At 42.3% G+C, this 15,029-nt stretch overlaps 1 protein-coding gene across 1 annotated transcript in view; it reads right to left on the reverse strand.

Annotated features, from left to right (window-relative positions):
• wwox (WW domain containing oxidoreductase) overlaps positions 1–15,029 on the reverse strand; it is a 909,285-nt gene that overhangs the window by 225,216 nt on the left and 669,040 nt on the right. The window lies entirely within an intron of this gene.

Genomic DNA, 15,029 nt, shown 5'->3' on the forward strand with positions numbered 1-15,029 from the left:
ACATCAGCTCCTAAGCCTGTGAATTCAACTATCAAGGACAATGGTAGTAATGTCACAGAAACACCTTCAATGTTCACAAGTCACACACTATTTTGACTCTGACACCATGCCAAATCTATCATCACCACTACGTCAGAAACCGCCTACTAATGCTTTCATGAGAATACTAACAGTATTAAGTGCATCAGTTCAAGGAGAAGGCTAATTATCAGTTTCTCAATATAACAACAGATGGGCAATTAATGCGGCCTTGCCAGTGGCATCCATATGTTTAGAACAAATATAAAAAAACGCTGTCTTAAAACTGCTTCTAATGCTTACGTGCCTAAAGCTAATGCACAATATAGCTAAGACTCTTGGTGAAAAGCTTTGAACCACATCAGGGGCCTTTTTTTGCACGTTGGTAGCAGCATTGGATACATATAATCAATCATTCCACCATTCTGCTTTGTGGTACATTGTCTTTGCTTAGTCTCCCTCCCAAAAAACTGTCGATTGACTTTCCCATTTCTTTTTGTGCTCTGTCTACATTGTAACAAAACATGATTTGTACAATGGATCAACATTCTTTTACAGGCTTGCATGGAGCATGATAAATGGATTAAATTTGGCATTCTTTTTGTTAGACTGAATTCTGTGCCCGATCCATTCTTCTGCCAGACGCATTGGCCTTGTTAATCTAAGGCTGTTAATGATTCTGGATTGTACTGGAATCTCAAGGAAGTAAATATTAATTTGCCAGATACTGCTGTGAGCAACTTGGGAGACAAGTCATAGAGGCAGTAATTTTTTTTCCCATTTCCCTTGAGCACTTTGTGCATTCTCAAAATCTTGGAGATGGAAAAATGACTGACCAATGGTCAAGATTATCCCATTAAAGAGACTGTTCATTTCCAATTGGTGGAGAAAGGTGGTGCATCATGAGGGTGAATCGTGGTGGGACTGTAGAAGTTGTGCAGGCTAGTTGGAAATGAAAGGTCATATAATCAAACCTCTTGGAATACAGCTTGCCACCCCTATGTTTGTCAAGATTTTTGACCAGGACGTTTGCTTTCACAAGAGGTCATCTATCTCTTTCAGAAGGTTTGGTTTCTAAACTTATGTCACAAGGAAAATAACTTTTTGCACATTGCCCTTCTATTTGGAAGCAAAAGTCGATTACAACTGTTAAAGACACCGAGTAAACACAGTTTTCAGGGTCAGTGACATCCTTAAGAAAAGTTGATCACAAGGACTTATAAGTGACAAAACCCTTGCAGGAACTCAATAATATTTCCATTCACTTTTACACATGAACAGTGCAGTTTCCTACATACCACAACCTGCCCTCTTTTATTTTAAGGTAAGCACTTGGTTCTCATTCTTGGCCATTCAAAACTCAGAAGCTAGAGCTTGAATCTGCCTTCTCGAGACCAAATCTTCCTCTGCTTCCACCTGGAACGCTCCATTACAACTTATTTTTAATTGGATATATAAAGCATCTTAGAATAAAAAGTTGTTTGATTGACAATTAAGCATCTAATTAAGTGATCAAAAGTTATCCCAAGTTCCCTCAACCATCATTAGCAGTAAAGATCAAATGGACATTTATCTGAGTTGTTGCTTGTGACATTGCTGAGCACACATTCCCTTCTCTTCTGGGGATCCCTTGAGAAAGATCCAAGCCAAGTCCAAATGGAACTCATTATACAGGAGACAAGTTCAAGTGAAGTGACAACTTCATACACTGGGATGTTATGCTGCCTTAGATAAACACATTTACTTTCTTTCCTTCTTAACTGCTCCACTCTTGCTGCCACTCACCAAGATCAGCGACATGGGAGATCGACCATCGTCAAGCAACACTATATCGCTGGATTTTTAAATTTGACACCAGCACAGGCTTGGTCCAAGATAATGTTACTTTGGACAAAATGTTCCCATTCCACCTGCCAATGAAAATGTTTGCATAAAAGTTGGAGGTCTTGCCACATTGGAATTTCTGTTCCCTACCGCATTACTGGCTTTAGGAAGCTCATGCTACAGCTTCAAGAACTCATTAAGTCAACAAGAGTCTTTCAGCACCCCAACACTTTGCTTTAAGTTCTCACTGACCGTACAGAAAAGAGCTCTTAAGATACAGAGACAAAAAAACATGTCATAGCACAACAGAAAATTTCTAAAGAACATTTTTTTTCTCGCTTGAGGGATGGCTGGGATGAATCCAGCGTAGCTCAATCAGACTGAACGACTAGCCAAAAATCACAGAACAAAATATACAAGAGGGAGCCTGGGTAGTAGTGCGGGTTATAGACTGGACTTTTACCTCTGGAATCACAACAAAATACACAGTAGACAGATGATCATCAGTAAGCTTTTCAATCATGCAAACTGTAGGAGCTGAGCTCAATACAACCAGTACTTTTTTCCTGGGATAAATGCAGAAAACTGTGGATGCTGGAATCTGAAACAAAAACTGAAAAATGCTGGAAAATCTCAGCAGGTCTGACAGCATCCGTTGAGAGAGAACACAGCCAACATTTCGAGTCTGGGTGACCCTCTGACGAACAGCTCTGACAAAGGGTCATCTAGACTCGAAACATTGGCTCTACTCTCTCTCCACAGATGATGTCAGACCTGCCAATAAATTCTTTTATTTCACATTTCTTTCCCTTGCCTGAAACATCAGTTGTGCTGTTACTATCATTGCTCCATCTTAGGTTGTATGCCTAATTACAAACTGGTGGTCTAGCTTGAGATCACCTTGACCTGTTAGTACGCCATTAAATGGTAAAATCATACAATGACACAACACAAGAGGCCATTCAGCCCAACCTGACTATGACTACTCTTTGAAAAAGGTTATCCAATTGCTCCCATTCACAAAGCCTTTGCTCATTATCCTAAAAAGCTCTCCCCTACATGGTTCCGTACCCTTTCTCCACTTTAATGAAGATGTCACAGCAGAAGCTTTGAAAATCGAAATCAACTTTGGCATTAATCCAAGAAGGGGAAATCAGCACCTGACTAAAAGCTTTACTGAAAGGGGTTAGTGCAAGGGAAGAGGGAAATAAGGCTGGTTGAATTCTGAATGTCTTGAAATAAGAATTTTGCTGCAGAATTTCTTTTCTAATCCCATGACAATAAGTCCATTTAGATAAATGCACAGAACTTTTTTTTTAAGTCACGACGACAGTGAAGCTGTTTTAAGGTGATGAAAGGAAAAAGCTGCTGCAGTCCTCAGATAGTTAAACTGAACTGAATCAATGACCAAAAAAAAAATCCCTTCCTTTGCAGCCTTTCCTTATAAATCAAGCCCTATCGGAGAGGTGGGAAGGGAAAAGTATTTCGCTTGACAAAGGAGCAAAGTTTTGCAAGTTATTTTTATGCTTTCCTGGAAAGGATCCAAATTTTATTTAAAGAGACAGCAGATTCCAAATTTCCCGAGCATGGTAGGCAGATTAAAGGTGCTATTTAGGGGAAGCAGTTCAGGACAGGCCACAATAACATCAGGGCTTTACCCCTTTTTGGCCACATTATTGAAGTCTGCTGTAAGCAGGGCAGGCCTTTCTCACATCATTCCCTTTTTGTGAGGTTGCGAAAGCAAGAGACAGAAATCGTGAGGTGATAGCAGCATGCGAGCCCCTGTTCTCCATTTTAATGATGTGATCCTGACAAAAGGAGCCTACAGGAATTTCAGAGGTTGGTTTTCTCATAGCAATGGCACACAAAGCAACCAACAGTCACTGGGGAAAATGGCACATTTTTATTTCCATACAGTGATTAGCACTGCTGCCTCACAATGCCAGGGACCTAGGTTCGAGTCCCAGCTTGGGTCACTGTCTGTGTGGAGTCTGCACGTTCTCCTTGTGTCTACGTGGGCTTCCTCTGGGTGCTTCAGTTTCCTCCCATAGTCTGAAAGATGTGCTGCTTAGGTGCATTGGCCATGCTAAATTCTCCTTCAGTGTACCCAAACAGGCGTCGGAGTGTGGCAACTAGAGGATTTTCACAGAAACATCATTACAGTGTTAATGTGAGCCTACATGTGACTAATAAACTTTAATTTTCACCTGCCTCAGTTTACCAGAGCCCTTATGCATGACAAGGTCCCACGGCATAAGTTCTCCATTCTTCTACTGAGACTGGTTCTCAAATGTGGTGCCACAAATGGCACATACCCACACCCCTTCAATGCAAATACCCACTGCACTCACTAGTTCAATTTGTGACCAAAAGCAAAGCAGGCTGGTTATCTAAAGTCTTGCCCAACAAAAACAGAAAATGCTGGAAAATCTCAGTTGGTTTCACAGCATCTGTGGAGACAGAATAGAGCCAACGATTCGAGTCTGGATGACCCTTCAACAGAGCTCAAAGTCTTGCCCAGCTTCACTTCCATTGGCATGACACCTCCACAAGTTATTCTTGCAAGTTAGCCTATCTCCAGCGCATTGCTGCAATCCAACACTTTGAAATCAAGTGAACACAAAATCCTTCACATTCTTTAGCCTGGATAGAAAGCTTCCATGTGCCATCAGTTCTTTTCGGTTTGAACCTTGTAGTTTGATTACAATTAGTTCCAGTACTAATGACGTATCAGGATTGCAGCCAATTCAACTGTCAGGTAGCATTTTGATGGTCATTTTGCTTCATTAATTCTAATTTCATTTATTTTAATCCCGTTAGAAAGTTCAAAGCAAGAGAAGCACCATGTTCCACTTGCACCTCAAGACAGGATGGTTTTGATAATCTTGCTAATTTTAAAATCATAATGATCGTTGTGGGACTCCTAAGGGGGTTACAAATGTGAATAAAAAAGGGAATTATTAAAGAACGTTCACCTTGAAAAGTGTGAAAGTGGGCCTGTACAATTCTGACTTTGCCCATTCTACTCGATTCAAGTTTTAATTCAAAGAACATAAAGTTTTTAAGAAATCTGTCTGAAGTTAGAAACCGCACTTTAGGAACGAACATACAGAAGTGCTTTACAAAGGCAAGGCACCCAAGCAGCTTGACAGGATTCACCGTGCATCTGCAGAGTTATGTGTAAGCATTATTATGAGATAATGGTCCTGAATTTAAATTAAGCATGGGTCATTTTTCACTAATTAGCCACCGGCATTGGTGTCCATTTAACATCACGAAGAAGATATAAACACGTCAGCATTTCTTTTCCCCAAAAAGTGAAACAATTAGCAAAAGTGGTGTTCCCAATACTAATTCCACCTCAGTCATAAGTTAAGGCTGAGTTTATGATATTGGGCTTTACATAAGGGACAGGAGTAGGCCATACAACTAGCTTCACTATTCAATGAGATCATGGCTAATCTGTGACTAACTCTGCCTTACCCTATATGCCTTATGGTTAACAAAAAAACTACGAGTCTTAGATTTTAAATTAACTATTCATTTGCATTTGCAGAGGAGAATTCCAAAGTTCTATCACCCTTAGCATGTAGAAGTGTTTCAGAATTTCATTCTCAGAAATCTGGCTCCGATTTTTAGACATGCCTTCAAGTCCTAGGCTGCCAAGCCAATAGTTTCTCTCTACCTGTGCATTAGTTCCCCTTGATATCTTGAAAACTTTGATCAAATCATCCTTCTAAATTCCAGGGAATATCTTCTCTCAATTTAACACTCAGCGTCCCGGAATCATCACTCCACGCATCACCCCCACCAAAATCAATCCTTCTGAAGGTGTGTGGCAAGAAATGACTGCAGTAGTCTAGGTAAAGTCTAATTAGAGTTTTGTACAGATGTAACACAACTTTTAACTCCCTGCGCTCTAGTTCTCTAGATATAAAGGCCAACAGTCCATTTGCACTTTTGTTTATTTTCTGTACCTGCAAATAACATCTGTGCAGCAGTATTGGCACCAAGCATCTTCCTCCAACTATTTCCCACAGCACTCCAGACATTATGCACTGTATGAAATGCTTTCAGATATCAGGGTTGTATTAATGAAAGACTTAGAGATTCACAATATTAGTCCGGGGTAATTGCACAAGGTAGTGATACTTAAATGACCAAACACAAGCCAAAATTTAGAAATAAAGAGGGAAATTGGGCAGCAACTCATATAATGGTGCAAGACTTGTGGAAAAAGTTGCACAGGAAAGCAACTGAACAGCGTAAAAAGGCTAAAGCTGTACTTAGGTACATTTTTGGAAAGGGACATTTTTGAGGGATATAATGAGATTGAATACAAGAAGAGTATATTGGTTTAAGTTTAAAGTTTAAATTTATTTATTAGTGTCACAAGTAGGCTTACATTAACACTGCAATGAAATTACTGTGAAAAGACCCTAGTCGCCACACTCCAGCATCTCTCCGTGTACGTGAAGCAAGAATTTAGCATGACAAATGCACCTAACCAGTATATCTTTCGGACTGAGGGAGGAAACTGGAGCACCCACAGGGAACCCATGCAGACTCGGGGAGAATGTGCAAACTCCACACAGATAGTGATCGAAGCTGGGAATCGAACCCAGGTCCCTGGCGTTGAGAGACAGCAGTGCTAACCACTGTGCCACCATGCTGTCCTTAACACTACTGCTTCATTGTGCCAGGGATCCAGGTTCAATTCGAGCCTTGGCTGTCTGTGTGGAGTTTGCACATTCTTCCCACGTCTGTATGAGTTTCCTCTGAGTGCTCCGATTTCCTTGCACACTTCAAAGGTGTGTTCATTAGGTGAACTGGCCGTAGTAAATGTGTGGGGTTATAGGGATACGGTGAGGGAAGAGGGCCTGGGTAACATACTCTGTCAGAGAGTCAGTGTGGATTCAATGGGCTGAATAGCCTCTTCTGCACTGTGGGGATGCTGTAATTCCATGAGCTGGTCCAACATCAAAGAACAGGTCCTGTACCTCTGCTGCCCCGCCCACCCTCTCCCCAACTCCACAACCCTCCCTCCCGTGGGCTTAATAAGGAGACGTGCTGTCCATTGTTGCACCGAGCTTTGCAGACATGGAAGACCTCAGGTTTGAACAGAGAGAGGGAACTCAGATGACAACTATTTTTAAGAAACCCCAGACCTAGGAGGAGAGGAAAAAAAAATCAGCCAGGTTTTCTGATCGTTAGTCAGCGACGCTTGCTGGGAAGTTGTGGTTTATGGACATTAAGCAATGGAAAGGATTAGAATGGCCTGTGATGGTAAACATGGCCGAGATACGTTCAGTGTCTGGAATCAGGCAGTGAGAATAGCCACCTGGCTGGGTGCTAAAACTTGTGGAATTAGCAAAGGTCTTGTGCTTCCAGTAGAATTGGAGGAGAAAATAAAACAGTTCTCCAAAAGATTCAGCAATGGAACAATTTTATTTCTGACAAATTAAAATCTGAAGATTTACCAAGTTGGTCTTTGCTTGGAACTTCATAGAAAATATGATGGGCCAAAATTATTCAATGCAGGATTTTGACACAGATCAAGCACATGCAAGAGCTACACTGAATAATTAGTCAAGCTGGTGTTTTCCCCTCCCACTTCTTTAAGTTCAGGCCTCAAACCACTTCTATTTCGGTCTCTGCCCTTGTCAACCCCCAATCCACAGTGAAACCAGCTATGCTTGGTACTTGTGGGAGGAACATGATGAAGGATATGGCTTTGAACTGATTCATGTTCAAATCAACACCCCCTCACCATCCTCCGCAATCAATATCACAAACAATGGGGGTTAGATAGGCAAACTGACATTACTGTAAGCAGCTTGAATCAAACCAATTTACCGTACTCAGGCAATCTTTCCCTCTCACCTCCCCGACACCAGATAACTAAGGATTTTCAGAATGGCAATGTGTTCCAAGAAATATTTTTGCATAGAAAAGGAAAACCTTAAAACTTGCCTATGAAGCGTGCAGGATTTATCAAGCTTTTAATATGGGCAGATGAACGTGGGAATGGATAACAAGTATTGAGTGTTTTACCGAGTGGAAAATGGTTATTGTTGCGGTGGTGCTGCTTACTTCCTCCTCGAAAAAGCATACCAAACCCAACGATAGCACAATGAGCGTCACTGACTGGCGTGATAACATCAGGGTGCAATCGAGATCTTCAGCCGACTGTTAACGTGGATCACTCCCCGTGCCACTGAGATGAAGCATTTTTCCACTTTAAATCGTGAGATTGAAAGCAGAAACAGGAGGATAGCAGAAACCACCACAAAATCATAACTTTCAATATGAAAATATGATAAGGTGCTTCGGGGTGTCAAAGAGCTCAGGTGACGTCACAGACCACAGAAGTCAAGTTGAGAAGAAGAAAGGAAAGGTCTTGCATTTAAATAGCACAACCAGATGCCTCAACGCGCTTTACAGCCAGTGAAGTACTTTTGAAGCGCAATCCCTGCTGTCGCGTGGGAAACAGGGCAGCTAATTTGTGCACAGCAAGACCCCACAAACAGCCACATGATAATGACCAGATAAGCAGTTCCTGTGATGTTGATTTGAAGATAAATATTGTCCAAGGCGCCAGGGATAATCCTCTTGCTCTTCATTGAAGGAGTGGGCACAAGATTCTTTATGTCCACCTGAGGCACTAGGCTGCAATAATAGAGGCCCAGGCTAATACTCTAGGAACATGCATTTAAATCATAGAATCGTAGAATCCCTACAGTGCAGAAGGAGGTCATTCAGCTCATTGAGTCTGCACCAATCACAATCCCATCCAGGCCCTATCCCCATAACACCACATATTTAGCCTGTTAATCCCCTGACACGGGGGTCAATTTACCATGGCTAATCAACCCGCACATCTTTGGACTGTGGGAGGAAACCGGGGCAACCGGAAGAAACCCACACAGACACGGGGGAAATATGCAAACTCAACACAGACAGTGACCCGAGGCCAGAGATGAACCCGGGTCCCTGGCGCTATGAACCATTGTGCCGCCCCATCCTATCACAGTGGCTGGTAGAATTTAAATTCAATTAACAAAACTATTTCCAAAAAAAGTTTTTTTTGGAGTTCATAGTGGAAATCAGTGATGGACGAAGTCACCCAAGATACTGGACCAGCAACAATACTTCACCATATGCCAATGCCAGCTGTGATAGGGAGATCTGTGTATGAGTGACGCTTAAATGTTACAGCTGAGCATCATTCCTTGAGGAAAACATCATAATAAATTAGAAAGTAACCATTGCTCTTTATGACAATATCTTGGCAATAGGAATCTGGCATACATATAAAACAAAAATCACCTGATGTGACCAGGACAGGAAATCAGTCATAGGACAAAACTGAAAATGTCTGTGGAGACTATATGTACAAGGCATTGTTCCTATTTCTCCAGGGAACTGCAGCTTGGGATGAAACTCATGTGTTTTAATTTTATAGCGACCTGAAATCATACAACTCCGTACTCAAACTGAAGACTGGACTTGAATGACGATTGTTGAAATTACAGTATCCCTCAGTTTCTATAGATATGAAATTTGAAGCTTATCTTTCAGCTCCTGTGTGCGTGTCTTTAATACCCTAAAAAGTCGAACCTGATGTAAAGGTACTAGTATAGCTTGCTGAACACGAGTGAACAAAACCTGCATTTGTCGGGAGTGCTGAGTCCAACAAACATGCAGAGCAGATGTCCATTTGCACCTCAAAAACACAAAGGACAACTGGCGATTTACAAGTAACATGATAAGAACATGCCATTCTTAATATCGTCAGCTCAGAATGGTTTAAGACAGCATTCAGAAGCCAGGGCTTATAACTTGATGTGACGCTGCCAGAAAGTTGTTCAAGGTTACTGACCACTTGGAAGCAAAGCTTAAAATTGTACCTCATCATTTTATACATAGGAAAATCACTCGGACTTGAACCAGGGAAATCCACAGAACATACTCTTATGAGGCATATGCAAAACAAATTTATGATGCAGAGAGAACTACCAGAGATCAGACAGAATATAACAAGCAATATGTGGTTGTGTGAGAAATGCCTCCCTCTTACTTGCAATCTGCTTAATTCCCTTGCTTCCCCATTCTTTGCCAAAGCTGGAATGTAGTTCTTACCAGAGTAGTTATTGAGACTTTGTGGCCTATCTGGGTGACTCACTTGCTGGACAGAGCATTTTAAATAATCTAACCATTACAGAGATACTTATTCTCATGTGCTTATTCTGTGTAAATATTTTAATGGAAAAATCAACCTTCAACTGCTTACAGTGCAATCCAGTATAATTACTTTGAGGCTATATTGTTTGCTGATACAATTCTACAGCAGTAGGATATGCTGGACAGCCCACACTGTAATATCAATTTTTTCATGCTGGTAAGAAGGTCCATAGGATTAAAATGTTGTAAACTACAGCCAGAAATAGTGTGGGTACACATTTCTGTCAGTCACCTTAAGTTGTAAGCAGTCAATCAATGGATACAGTACACTGAGGAACGGGACTTCTTGGGTGGATTTTCCCTGCCCCCATATATATGTGTCATAATGGCAACAATAATGGAGCGATCCGCTCTGGTCTCTCAGGCACACTTCACAGTGCAATCATCTCCTCTCAGTCACAATTCTGGAGCACAGTAAGATGTGCACCAGGACTGGGGGGTTACTATCAAGACCATCCTATCTCAATACAGCCTGATTTTAACTTTGATGTATCCAAGAAGGTAGATGAGGGCAGTGCAGTTGATGTTGTCTACATGGACTTTAGCAAAGCCTTTGACAAGGTACCACATGGTAGGTTGTTGCATAAAGTTAAATCTCACAGGATCCAGACTGAGGTATCTAAACGGATACAAAATTGGCTTCTTGACAGAAGCCAGAGGGTGGTTGTAGAGAGTTGTTTTTCAATCTGGAGGCCTATGACCAGCGGTGTGCCTCAGGGATCAGTGCTGGGTTCACTATTATTTGTCATTTATATTAATGATTTGGATGAGAATATAGGGGGCATGGTTCGTAAGTTTGCAGATAACACCAAGATTGGGGGCATAGTGGACAATGAAGAAAGTTATCTCTAATTGCAACAGAATCTTGATCAATTGGGCCAGTGGGCTGACGAATGGCAGATGGAGTTTAATTTAGACAAGTGTGAGGTAATGCATTTTGGTAGACTGAACCAGAGCAGGGCTTACACAGTTAATGGTAGGGCGTTGGGGAGAGTTACAGAACAAAGAGATCTAGGGGTACATGTTCATAGCTCCTTGAAAGTGGAGTCACAGGTGGACAGAGTGGTGAAGAAGGCATTCGGCATGCTTGGTTTCATTGCTCAGAACACTGAATACAGGAGTTGGGACATCTTGTTGAAGTTATACAAGACATTGGTAAGGCCATACTTGGAACACTGTGTGCAATTCTGGTCACCCTATTATAGAAAGGATATTATTAAAATAAAAAGAGTGCAGAAAAGATTTATTAAGATGCTACCGGGACTTGATGGATTGAGTTATAAGGAGAGGCTGAATAGGCCGGGATTTTTCTCTCTGGAGCGTTGGAGGCTGAGGGGTGATTTTATAGAGGTCTACAAAATAATTAGGAGCATAGACAAGGTAGAAAGTCTTTTCCCAAAGGTAGGGGAGTCTAAAACTAGAGGGCATAAGTTTAAGGTGAGAGGGAGAAACACAGAAGTGTCTAGAGGGGCAATTTTTTCACACAGTGTCTGGAACAAGCTGCCAGAAGTGCTAATAGAGATGGGTACAATTTTATCTTTTAAAAAGCATTTAGATAGTTACATAGGTATGATGGGTATAGAGGGATATGGACAAAATATGGGCAACTGGGATTAGCTTAGAGGTTTTAAAAAAAAGGACTGCATGGACAAATTGGGCCGAAGGGCCTGTTTCCATGCGGTAAACCTCTATGACACTATGTCCTATAGAATACTGTGTTGAGAGGAACAGAGGTAGTGTAAAAGGATCCCACAGTAGCAAAACTAGAAACCTGTCCATGCATGGCCCTCGATTTGGTCTTTTTATAAAACTGCAGCTTGTGCATGTGAAATGTCGCTTGGGCAATCAGTTACTGACAGAGCAATGTAAATCGACTTCCTCGCTTATTTTCCACACTACTTTGTGGAGAAAATCGCCTCAAATCATCTTTGCAAAACTCCCACTGGCAATAACTGACAGGCTATCAAGTACAACAGTCAGTCAGGAACCCACAACTTCTCACAGCACATTCCTTAACTAAACTACCCCGCTTCTCTACCCCGCTTCTCTACCCCCCTCATCAAATTGCTCCTTTAGACATGCTTTCTCATCCAAGCTTTTGGTCCTAATATCTCTCTGTGGTTTGGCATCAAATGTCAGACTGGTCTCCTGTGAAGCACTTTGGGATGTTTTAATCCCAAGGGGTGGCACAGTGGCTAGCACTGCTGCCTCACAGTGGCAGGGATCCAGGTTCAGTTCCCAGCTTGGGTCACTGTCTGTGCGAAGTCTGCATGTTCCCCCACAGACATGCCGGTTAGGTGCACTGGCCATGTTCTCCCTTAGTGTACCCGAACAGGCGCCGGAGTGTGGCAACTAGAAAATTTTTACAGTAACTTCATTACAGTGTTAAAGTAAGCCTACTTAGGAGACTAAAAATGAACAGTGTTAAAACTTGTATGTTAAATGTGCGGCACAAATATAGTGAAACAGTGAACTGTAAAATCCCTGGACTCATTAACATGCAAATGCATGTCACAATGCCTTCTACTTCTAAGTATTTCCAAGTTCTTTTAAGAAAAGATTTGTTTTCTCCTTTTAACACATCACATACTTAGAAGCTCCGCAGTTTCTTATCTAAACGGAAAAGAATTGGCTATCAGCTACAATTAAGTTAATGTAAATTACTGATTAAAACTTCCTGAACTCGAAACTTGTGTTTGTTCCCTCATCACTTACTGGTTGTAAAGCATTTAAGCCTTATTCTTTCATATTTCCCTGCTTTCTTGTGCAGCCTTATCTGCATCAGCCAGGGATTTTCAGCCCAGCAGAGCTGCATATACACATAACATGGGCTGATATGGGGACACAAAGTTTCTGCAGCTCATTAGAGATGGACTTCTTGTCTTGCAATCATAATGCTCCCAATAACAGCTTTCATTCATATGGGGTCCAGTCAGCACTAAAATAAGTTACATCAATGCGTCTCATCAAAATGGGTGTTCAGTTTTGTTGTGATTCTATAGGCATGGTTGGTATTTTGCTGAACACTAAATTAGGTTTCTGTGGAACTTTGGCATGTCAGCCACAACTCTCATCAACTTTTACAGATGCACCATAGAAAGCATCCTTTCTAGTTATATCACAGCTTGGCATGGCTTCTGCTCTGCCTAAGACTGCAAGAAACTACAAAAGATTTTGAATGTAGCCCAATCCATCATGCAAACCAGCCTCCCATCCACTGACTCTGCCTACATTTCCGCTGCCTCAGCAAAGCAGCCAGCATAATTGAGGACCCCACACACCCCGGACATTCTCTCTTCCACTTCTTTCATTGGGAAAAAGATACAAAAGTCTGAGGTTACATATCAACCAACTCAACAACAGTTTCATCCCTGCTGCCATCAGACTTTTTTCTTGAATGGACCTGCCTCACATTAAGTCAATCTTTCTATACACCCTAGCTAGGATTGTAGTACTATATTCTACGCTCTCCCCTTTCCTTCTTGATGAAGGGTATACTTTGTCTGTATAATGTACAAGAAATTATACTTTTCATGTGTGCTAATACATGTGACAATAATAAATCAAATCAAACTGAAATTCCTCAAGGCAGACGTTTTTGGGAAAGTATAGTTCCTCCACAAACGATGCACTGAATGCTGCTTCCAGCAAATTGCATTTCAGAAGTTTCATCAGAGAGTTTTACTGAGAAGCCTAGATACTTACTGGGCTAGATTTACTGGCGGGGGGGCATGGGGTTCAGACTACTTGTCCTCCTGGAAGGAAAGTCGGCCAGCAGATGATGCATCTGGAAGAAGTCCACCTCATGGCCCTAACCTGCAGCTGGTGGGTTACACAAGGAAAGAGCGGGACTCCTGCCCTCAGTGGGAGGGAAGCCCCATCCTCGAGAATTGCTGGCCAAGTGACTGGCTGACAGCGCCACAGCGCAGAAGTGGGTACTGCTAGAACAGCAAGGAAGAGTAGGAACAATAGTGATGGCTGCCGGAGACATGCAAGCTCTGGACCTTTTAGGGTGGAGGGGGATCAGACAGCCTTGGGAGAAGGGAAAGGAGGTTGGAGGTCTGTTTTGGAAGGCAGGCAGTGCGGAATGAAGGAGATTGTGACATTTTGGGGTGGGGAATGCCCCCCCATTCCTTCCCCATCTTTTTTCAACATAGCCTTAAGAAACACCCATTCCACCTGCCTACCATTTAAGGAGTGGGCAGCATAATACCCTAGTCAACTGGCTTAGTAACAAGCTCAATTGGCCTTTAACTCTTTATGTAAGCATGGGCAGGATGGCTGTTGTTGTCAGCACAGTTCACAGGTGGCAGGAAGGGGATGGGCTGGACACCCCCTCATATTTTACACACCCCTGCCCCCTTGCTGAAAACACACCTGGCCAGTTGTTTAAAATCCAGGCCACTGTGTGCAAAATTGCAATGCAAACAATTCTCCTTAACAAGCCATCAGCTCGTCTACCTTGGAGACATAGGTTCAAGGTGAGGAGTGGGGGTGTTTAGGGGAATGTGAGGCAAAACCTTTTTTTACTCAGAGGGTGGTGATGATCTGGAATGCACTGCCTGGGAGGGCGATTGAGGCGGGTTGCCTCATATCCTTTAAAAAGTACCGTATGAGCGCTTGGCACATCATAACGTTCAGGCTATGGGCCAAGTGCTGGCAGATGGGATTAGGTGGGAATTCAGGTGTTTGTAATGTGTTGGTGCGGACTCGATGGGCTGAAGGGTCTCTTCTTGTGCTGTATGATTCTATGATTCTATCTTGTCAGTGGTGGCATTAGTAAACTTATTTTACTTCAATTTACTGAAAATTGGCTAACTTCTGTGTTAAAATGGTGCACAGTGGTTAGCACTGCTGCCTCACAGCGGCAGGCACCTGGGTTTGACTCCCGGTTTGCATCACTGTCTGTGTGGATCTGCAGGTTCTACCCGTGTCTGCGTTAA

Source organism: Carcharhinus amblyrhynchos, chromosome 4 (assembly GCF_965287045.1).
Source record: "Carcharhinus amblyrhynchos chromosome 4, sCarAmb.v2.hapA, whole genome shotgun sequence".
NCBI lineage: Eukaryota > Metazoa > Chordata > Chondrichthyes > Carcharhiniformes > Carcharhinidae > Carcharhinus > Carcharhinus amblyrhynchos.